The 10,452-nt window shown below is 36.8% G+C and overlaps 1 pseudogene; it reads left to right on the forward strand.

Moving 5' to 3' along the window:
* The first annotated feature begins 3,296 nt into the window (after positions 1-3,296).
* On the forward strand, positions 3,297-9,493 carry LOC109048938 (annotated as a pseudogene).
* Positions 9,494-10,452: the final 959 nt, after the last annotated feature.

Here is a 10,452-nt window from a genome sequence, read left to right on the forward strand (position 1 = left end):
CCAAGGTCCTAGAGTCTGGAGGAAGGGTGGAGAAGCTCATAGCCCAAGTTGCTTGAAGTCCAGTGTTAAGTTTCCACAGTCTGTGATGATTTGGGGTGCAATGTCATCTGCTGGTGTTGGTCCATTGTGTTTTTTGAAAACCAAAGTCACTGCAACCGTTTACCAAGACATTTTGGAGCACTTCATGCTTCCTTCTGCTGACCAGGTTTTTTAAGATGCTGGTTTCATTTTCCAGCAGGATTTGGCACCTGCCCACACTGCCAAAAGCACCAAAAGTTGGTTAAATGACCATGGTGTTGAGTGTGCTTGACTGGCCAGCAAACTCACCCAGACCTGAACCCCAGAGAGAATCTATGGGGCATTGTCAAGAGGAAAATGAGAAACAAGAGACCAAAAATGCAGATGATCTGAAGGCCACTGTCAAAGAAACCTGGGCTTCCATACCACCTCAGCAGGGCCACAGACTGATCACCTCCATGCCACGCCGAATTGAGGCAGTAATTAAAGCAAAAGGAGCCCCTACCGAGTATTGAGTACATGTACAGTAAATGAACATACTTTCCAGAAGGTCAACAATTCACTAAAATGTTTTTTTTTATTATTTTTTTTTATTGGTCTTATGAAGCATTCTAATTTGTTGAGATTGAATTGGTGAGTTTTTGTTCAATGTGAGCCAAAATCATCCCAATTAAAAGAACCAAAGAATTTATCTACTTCAGTCTGTGTGCACTGAATTTATTTAATACACAAGTTTCACAATTTGAGTTGAATTACTGAAATAAATGAACTTTTCCATGACATTCTAATTTATTGAGATGCACCAGTATGTATGCAGTGGCCATTACTCGTAGCGTTGCTGACCATTTTATAAGCCTATGTTACCATATGTAGGCCTAATAATTTATACTACACACAAATTTAGTCACTCATCGTATTTATTCACACAATATAAAAAGTAATATGAAATGGGTAGTTCACAAAAAAAAAAAAAAGAAAAATCTAAACAAGACAAATGCATAAATATATAAAACAAAATGGTTTCAAATAAAGTACAACACATGAAAATTATGCATTGACTGGCAAATTTGAGCACATTAACAAAAGCCCTATTTGCACGGGATTAGTATTACCTGGTGACCTCCAGTCATTTGTAATAATTGCGGAGGTTGTCTGTGATCTTAATCCCAAGTAAATCGGCCATGTCTGTAATTTGTAAAGTAAAAATTCCCCCACAAATGACCTACCATATTTCACCGAACACTGAGGTCCTGTGATAATATTAGTCCCGTGCGAATCGACATCTCTGTGATTTGGCCAGCATTTGGCAGGTGGTATATCATTTTTCTAGCTTTTTGATTCATTAGATTTAGGTCTCCGAACTGAAGTCTGCAGGACGGTAGCTCTCCAGGAGCAGGCTGGAGATCCCTGCACCAGATTATATGACTCTAGTACTGAGGGTAGGTTCGGAACATAAAAAAAAAAAAAAAATCATGGGTTCCCCAAAATGTTCTTATCGCTAAGTAGTTCTTAACCTGTTCCTTAACCTCTCTCTTAACGTTATGGCATGATTCCCGACACGTTCGTACACATATCTTCTGTAAGTCACACTTTCGTAAGGTTGGTCTGGACCATTCGTAAGCTCTCTCTTAGCGTTGTTTGAGCTCAAGACGCTAGTCGCCGCCACTTTGCAGCAGTCTTTAGAAATCAGCGCAGCGCAGTACAAGTCAAACTATGGTGTGTTGACAATGTTGTGGCTCAACAATGATTTTATGTTATGGACATTTTAAGACTAATAATAAAATATGTTCGCAATGGATACAGGCCTATTTATGAAGTTGTCTTTATTTTGTACTTAAGCCCTTTTGACGTTGTGCCTGACATGGCTGTATTAAAAATTTCGCCTCCCAAGACAACTCATATGGAGCTACTGGACCATCTCAGACCTGCGCTTGCCAGGCTAACACGGCAAAATTTAGCTCTAAGCCCTGAAGTCCAGCTGATTGCAGCGCTAAGGTTTTTTGCTACAGGGAGCTTCATCGAGGTCGTGGGAGAGGGCTACGGCCTAAGCAAGACCTCGGTGTGGAGGTGCGTCCAAACTGTCACCAACGCCCTTCTCCGCCATGCCGGGGATTACATCCGGCTGCCGGCAACACGTCAGGAGGTCCAGGAGATGCACCAGGGCTGTCATGCCATTGCTGGCATCCCCAGATTCTTGGGCCTGGTGGAGTTCAATGTTCACCAACACTTCACTACACCGACATGGTGAGATTGTGGAGTGACGTCGTGATGTCATGTAGTGAAGTCCTGGCGAAGACGTGCTAACGTTCAAACTAATTCAGCACATTCACTTGGGACAGCGCCTTTGTAACGTCCAACGTAAGAGGCAGGTAATCAAAATGGCAAAAAAAAAGAAAAAGAAAAGAAAAATAAGGGTAGGACTAGGGGTTGGGTTCAGTAGTATTATGTTTTAGCGCCATGTCGCATTGATTTCAAGTTGCATTTTTACTGGTCATAAGGTTGCTATGACATCTACATGCATAATTTCAAACAAACAAACAAAAAGTCATCAAAACTACTGAAAATAATTAAACTGTCAGTAATAAAAAAAAAAAAGCAAAGGACACATACAATACAATAAAAAGAATAAAGAATAAAAAGATACAAATGAAACAAACTGTGCTTTTATGTTTTTTTTTTTTTTTTATTCATGCAAGTCTCAAGCAGTATACAACCTACTACAGAAATTAATAATCAAATGTAAAATAAAACAGTAGCACTTGTGTCCTCCAATGCAAATATCCACTGGACCAGTTCTATATGCATGATTACTTTCAGGTTTTAGATAAGCCAGCTCAGTAATTTCCGGTCAATTGTACTGTGCTGTAAGGAGACTGCCTTTTGCTCAGTTTCTCTACAAAATCCATTAACAATTTGAAGAAAATCAAATTGGGGGGATCTTCTCCGAGTCAATTTGACCCGGACACAACCAGAGGGTTAACACTGATTAACAATGAATCAGTTTCTAAAGTGCTAAAAAAAAATATAAAAAATTTAGTAGATGAACAAAATTATCTAATACCCAAACAAGTTCCAAACCAAATTATTGTTTTATTGTTTTACAGCAGTGGTTCTCATTCAAACTTTACCATACGCTGGTGCAAATTCATTTGTCACTTGATAATGTTGCTCATCCAGTATTTATACAATAGCCCAGTATCTGCTCCATCTGTTAGGCTGAGGAATCACAAACCTGTCATTTTCATTGAAGATTTCGCTCCGCCTTCACACAGCAGGTAAGCCGTGAGAAAACCGAAAACACCATCATCTGTTCTTTCACGAGGAGACAGAGAGAGCAATCCAGAGCACACATGGTAAGCACAACTGTACAGAGTGAGAGAAGAATGTTTGATAGATTACATTAGGCAAGATCAATCATTTTGAGTTCAAGAGTAAGGACTTTGAATACATCAGGCACTATATAATCAGATTTTTTTTTTTTTTTTAGTTATAGCCTATTATTTGCAGAATGTATTCAAGAGTTTAAACGTCATAAAAAGCACAAAATAAACGTTATGCTTCTACTTATTAAAATTAAAAGTAATTTTATGATCACAAAATTTGTGTATTTGTTTAGTCAGACACTGTTACACAGCCAAAGCCTTACACAACTTGAAAGTGTGTGAACTGTATACAACTGAACCAGGAAGGTATTTAACCGACTTCTCATGAACCAGTCTAACCAGTTTCAGGTTTTATTTTTATTTTCTCCTTTATTGTTTTTCTTCCTCATTCTCTTCCTTGTGATTTCATCATTATTTTTTTGTTTGTTTTTTATTCTTTTTTTATATGATGGGCATAAACTTCAGAATGAATCTGTTGAGCAGTTAGGAAACCATAATCAATAATGATTGCTGAAGACACAGACAATCACAACACTTGCAACAGAGACAAAAGGTAAGAGAAATATTTGTGATATATTTTTAAATGTATCTAATTTATGTCAATTTAAATAAAATATTATTTTAATGAAGCAAATTCTTCATATGTATATGGTGACAAATCAAAGCAAAGCCTATTAAACCAGCTCAGTTTAAAGTTGGAGATTGAATCATTCTGTTTGTAAACCATATGGTACAGTTAAATACGTTATTACAAACTGCATTGATAGGCTTGATATAATTTGAGTGAAGTTGATGTTGAATTGCTTAGAACTATGAAGATGGATTGTGTTGTATCTGACAGCGTTCAGCGGGAGAGATCACATTCCCCTGTACTCAGTGTTTTATCCATGAAGAGTGACAAATCAATGAAAATCCCAATTCAGTTAAAAGCTGAAGAGTGTCTGTTTAACCAAAGGTAAATCCAGTTACATTTATGTTTAAATGTGGCTAGCAAACCTGTGTTGCTTTTCATTCCATAGTAGCACGTTTTTTTTTTTTTTTAATAACCCTTCATCAATAATAATTAATTAAATGAAATTTACTTGAACATAACAATAAACATTTTTATATATTAAAATACTTTGTTGATAAATCTTTTTTTTAAACCTTTTGACAAAAATATTACATTGTTTTTTCAGTTATGAGGAGAGATCAGATTCACCTGTCCCCAGTGTTTTGTCCATGAAAAGTGATAAATCAATGAAAATACCAATTCAGTTAAAGGATGGAGATTTTGCATCTGATCAAAGGTAAATACAGTGTAACTTATATTTGCTTGCAAATTCTACGTTTCCTGAAATTTTTTGACGTGATCTTTTATAGACGGTTTCATCGGGCGCACGCGCCTGGCTCTAAGTTAACTTCCGGTCTGTGTTTGTTTATCGGTCTGGCTATGGCGCCGTCTACAAACGCAGTTAAAGTTAAGGTGATGAGTAGACTGAAGTTGGGTTCAGGTGGTTGTGCTGTGGGATGTGTTTCCCATACATTTATTTATTTGTGGCGCTTACAATATCAAAACTGAGCAATTTTCCAAAAGGCTTCGTTGAATAAACATGAGCACGTACTGCAAGTTTAAAAATCAAAACGAGGTGCGGGTGTTTTTATATCACTGTATTTCTGAAGGAAGACTATCTTTAGAAATTTTCAATGTCATTTCCATTTCATCTTGCATGTAATGACTGATAAAGCAGTGTTTGTGAGCTCAGTGCTGCTTTGTGTACAGCAGGAAACCTCAGTAACAGCTTTCTTCCACTTTAAAGCACCTCCTGCTGGCAGAGAATATATTTGCATTTTCAATAAAACCATCTGATTTATGCAGCAAACATGTTTTGCTTGTTATCAAAAATAATCTACTCTAGAGGGACTATTTAGTTGTTATTGATTCTGTTTGGAAGTCTACCGCAAGTTAAGTTAGGGCCACAAAAGCGCACATGCGCAGTGTCATTTTTTTTTTTTGTTGTTGTTGTTTAATTCTTTTTTTTGTTAGATAATAATTTTTTTATTTTGTGGTGAGACTGATTTTTTTTTTCTTCATATAAATTCATAATTTTCATAATTTTCAATATAACTTCCAGTTCTGATGAAAGATCACATTACCCTGATCCCAGTGTTTTGTCCATGAAAAGTGATAAATAAATGAAAATACCAATTCAGTTAAAGGATGGAGATTTTGCATCTGATCAAAGGTAAATACACTGTTACTTATATTTGCTTGCAAATTCTATTTTTCCTAAAATGTTTTTGACAATCTTTTTTATATGCTAGAAAATAATCATTTTAATCTATGGTGAGACTGATTGTTTTTTTTTGTTTGTTTGTTTGTTTTTTTTGTTTGTTTGTTTGTTTTTTTCATATGAATTCATAATTTTCATAATATTTAATATAACTCCCAGTTCTAAGGCAAGGCCATATTCTCCTGATCACAGTGTTTGGTCCCTGAAAAGTGACAAATCAATGAAAATACCCATTCAGTTAAAAGGTGGACATTCTCTGTTTGACCAAAGGTAAATTCATTCACCTTTTTATTTGTTTTTGCTGTGATACAGTAAATGTAGCTCTGCAGTGATGAATACAATTTTTTTTATGATCTAAATCTAATTCTGTTTATCTCAAACTACTACTTCAGTTCTCAAATCAAAACTATACATATTTTTCAACCATTTTCCAAATTGCTGAATGCTCCACAGAACTCCACACAGAAATGTCTTCATTAAACACTGGTTTAACCGCAGTCTCATTCAGGCTGAATGAATAAAGATTTAACCAGGGCTTGAAATGAACATTTTTGCTCACCAAACACTGTGGAGAATGGTTTTACAAAGTTACTAGCCACTTAGTCGTAGCCTCAGATGGACCATTGGCTGAATGTCTGATGCATATCGCACCTAAAGTGTGTTTTGTTCTTTAATGGTCCACTTCGAAACAAAGCTGTCATGATGCCAAACCCCCTTGCGAAAGACGTAGATGAATGAACATGTATCTGGATAAAGACTGGATGTTCAAAAGAATGTGAAGTTCTGGTAGAAACACTTTAAAATATGACCAAGATTTCTACAAGTCAGTCTATTATTGTAGAAATATTGACTTTACATTTCCATGGCCCTAAACATTATTTGTCAGTCAGACGAACTCTTAAGTCCCTAGCCAATGAGTCCAGACCTTCTGCCTGAGAAACATTGTTTAAACAAAGTAGAATCAGTTTATTAGTGACTTCAGTGTTGTGTAAGTTTAAGCACAATAAAATTTCAGTTATAATTAACAAATATCATGAATTAATCTCTGTCTTACATAATACGTACATCTCACTTTGTTGTTTATGATGGGAGAATTTGCGAGTGCAGAATTGAGTAGGTGAGTGTGCACTGAACAAAACTCAGCGCTTCAGTGATGACAAATCTAAATGCCTCTGACTGACCATTGCATTCATTAGCTCAATTATGCGCAACACTATAATGTGTACTGCAGTAGTGTAACGTTGCAAACAGTTTTATTTCAGATGCCATTTGAGAAGAGTACAGTAAAATTCAACCAACCAATGTGACTTGTGGGAGTGACTGTGTTACTGTGTTTTTTTTTTTTTTTTTAGTTTCCTAGAGACATTAAATTCAACGCATCCCAGGGGAATACAAATGCCAATTCAGCGTAGAGATGAAACAAATCTACCACATCAGAGGTGAGGTTTAATTCTGATCACCTGTTAATGTTCATTCATGCTAAGAAGGTGCACTTTCTGTTCTACCCAGGTCAGCGAGGTTGAACAGGGGGGTCTGATGACTCACCATGTCAATCACAGTGAACAAAAATAATAAAGATGATTTGCCACTAGATATTAACAGTTCCAGGGTTTCAGCAACAGATGGCAGGGTATCTCCAGCTTCATGCAACAACATGCTGATCTCTCACATGATCCATTTTTGAAAACTGAGAGATAAAAATGTAAATTAACCACATTTAATTGAGTACTGTATTTGCTTAGGTAGGAGAATCGAGACTATTTTTTAGTAATTTGTTCAAACACAGTGTTCATTAATAGAAAAATATTCAAATTAAATTAACCACAAAACATTGATATTACAGAAATTACAAAGGAGGGCACGACTTGCACAATACTTTAATATTCAATAAGAAAAGTTTAAAAAAGTTTCAAGTTTACACTCAACTATAGAGCCTACATGGGCTATAGACTCTGTATTTTTATCATTTGCTTATTATTTGCTTTTACAGAGATGATGCGCGAAGTCCTGATCCAGAAATCCAACATAGATTAAAACATAACATGAAATTGAAGCATCTCTACATTTTTGAAGGACTGGCAAAGCAGGGAAACCCAACACTCTTGAATGAAATCTACACAGAGCTCTGCATCATAGATGGTGGGAATGGAGAGATCAATAATGAGCATGAAATTAAAAGGATAGAAAAAACCTTAAAGAGTGCAGCAGGAGTAACTACACCAATTAAATGCAATGACATCTTCAGAGCTTTACCTGGACAAGACAAACCCATCAGAACTGTGCTGACAAAGGGAGTCGCTGGCATTGGAAAAACAGTCTCTGTGCAGAAGTTCATCCTGGACTGGGCTGAAGAGAAAGACAATCAGGACGTCCAGCTCATATTTCCACTTCCTTTCAGAGACCTCAATCTGATGAAGGACAAAACACTCAGTCTTTTGGATCTTCTTCATGTCTTTTTCCCTGAAACCAAAGAAACGGAAATATCCAGTGATGAATATAAAGTGTTGTTCATCTTTGATGGTCTGGATGAGTGTCGACTGTCTCTCAATTTTCAGAGTGATGTGAGGTTGTGTGATGCAAGTGAACCAGCCTCAGTGGATGAGCTGCTGATGAACCTCATCGTGGGGAATCTGCTTCTCTCTGCTCTCATCTGGATCACCTCCAGACCAGCAGCAGCTGATCTCGTCCCCTCTGAGTGTGTCCATCGAGTGACAGAGGTCCGAGGCTTCAATGAGCCACAGAAGGAGGAATACTTCAGGAAGAGAATCAGTGATCAGAGTCTGGCCAATACAGTCATCTCACACCTGAAGTCATCTAGGAGCCTCTACATCATGTGCCACATCCCAGTGTTCTGCTGGATCTCAGCCACTGTTCTTGAGAAGATGTTGAGTCGAGCAGAGAGTGGAGAGATTCCCAAGACTCTCACTCAGATGAACACACACTTCCTGATGGCACAGATTAGCATCAAAGACACAAAGTATTCTGAGAAGGAGGACAAGGAATATGGAGATGATCTTCAAATTGGGGAAACTTGCATATGTGCAACTGGACAAGGGAAACCTGATCTTCTATGAGGAAGACCTGAGAGATTGTGGCATTGATGTGACAGAAACATTAATATATGAAGTTGAAATGGTATATATTACAATTAATTTCTTTCTCAGGTTGGACAAATGTGGAATCACAGAGAAAAGTTGTGCTGCTCTGGCTTCAGCTCTCAGTTCCTGCAATCTGACAGATCTGGATCTCAGTATTAATGATCTGCAGGACTCAGGTGTGAAGAAGCTCTGTGTCGGACTGCAAAATCCTTGCTGTAAACTAGAGAAGCTGAGGTAAATGTTTGGAAAACTTATATTTAGTGCAAAAGTTCTAAAGCCATTCAAAACAGAGTAAGCAACTGTTCAACTCAGCAATAATACCTGTTTAACAAACCCATTCTGCTCCCTTCAGGTTGTCCAACTGTAGTATTAATCATGAAGGTGTGAGGTCACTGACTGAAGCTCTGAAATCAAATCTTTCCCACCTTAAAGAGCTTGATCTGCTGGAGAATGATCTGGAAGAGTCAGACTTGAAATTGAATTGGTAATATTATTTAATGGACCTAAGAAGACATCAACTCTCAATTTACAGCTGTATTTTTTATTAATTACATAAAGAATAATGGTGTAACAAATGTATTGCTGATTTTTAGTTAATACATTAATGTTAACTAATAGGACCTTGTAAAGTGTTATCATTATATAGAGGTTTATAAACATACTGTATGTAATAAACGTAATACATTTACAAGTATACGTACATACTGTACATAAACCTTCATCCATGTCAGAGAATATTACTTTTGCTGTGAAAAGTGTATTTAGGAAAACTGTAATCAAAAGGCAAAAAGTCAAAGCCAGGAAGAGAAATACAAAGAGAAAGAATACATTAAAATGGAACCAGGGTGTAGAGAAAAATACTTCTAGGCCATGCAGGTTCACTGAACCAAATACAAGCTCCAACCAGGTTTCAAATGACATGACGCTGAGTAGATAATGACAATATTATAGTTTAGGTTGAACTTGGTTTAAGTACCAGCACTTAACCTCCTCAAGACATAATAACAAAGATGAGCGAGAAGTTGGTCCTCCAGATCTAATAGGTAAATAAATCCAAACATCATGTGCATAAAGATGATAAGACATACTGTGTTTTTAAAAAATAAGGCCTAAAGGCAGCAAACATTGTGTAAACAGAATAGGCCCCAAAATGGAGCCCTGAGGAACTCAACCCTCAATAAAATCTGAAAAGGAAGGGAAATCCCCTAGTCTCACTGAAAAGGATCTTCCCTTCTAATATGAAGAACACCATTTTAAAACAGTCCCTCTTAGACACACAACATGCTCTAAACGTTGAATAAGGATCTCATGATCTTTTGTCTTGATGTCATGTCATGAATCAAAAACTGCTCTAAGGTCGAGCATAAATAACAGTGTAGTGTAGTATAATGTATACAACTTATTCAATTCATTTTTACTTCCATCACAAAAATATACTATAGAAATTAGGTTGTTTCATTGACATCGTGACATTTTTAAAAAGATATTGAAAAACTGTAATGTACTCCATTTTTTCCACTGCTTTCTCTTGCTTAATAGAGAATGGCTTGTAGAGTGCAAAGTGTTTATCAGATGTACACTTCTTTTTCCTGGGAAACGGAGGGCGCATTTGAAGTTGCTTTCGAAATACGTCAGACTTTGTCACGCTGCCATGACAGTAAGCGTGATTTCACCAAGTAC

This window comes from Cyprinus carpio, chromosome B3, assembly GCF_018340385.1.
Source record: "Cyprinus carpio isolate SPL01 chromosome B3, ASM1834038v1, whole genome shotgun sequence".
In the NCBI taxonomy this organism is placed as follows: Eukaryota; Metazoa; Chordata; class Actinopteri; order Cypriniformes; family Cyprinidae; genus Cyprinus; species Cyprinus carpio.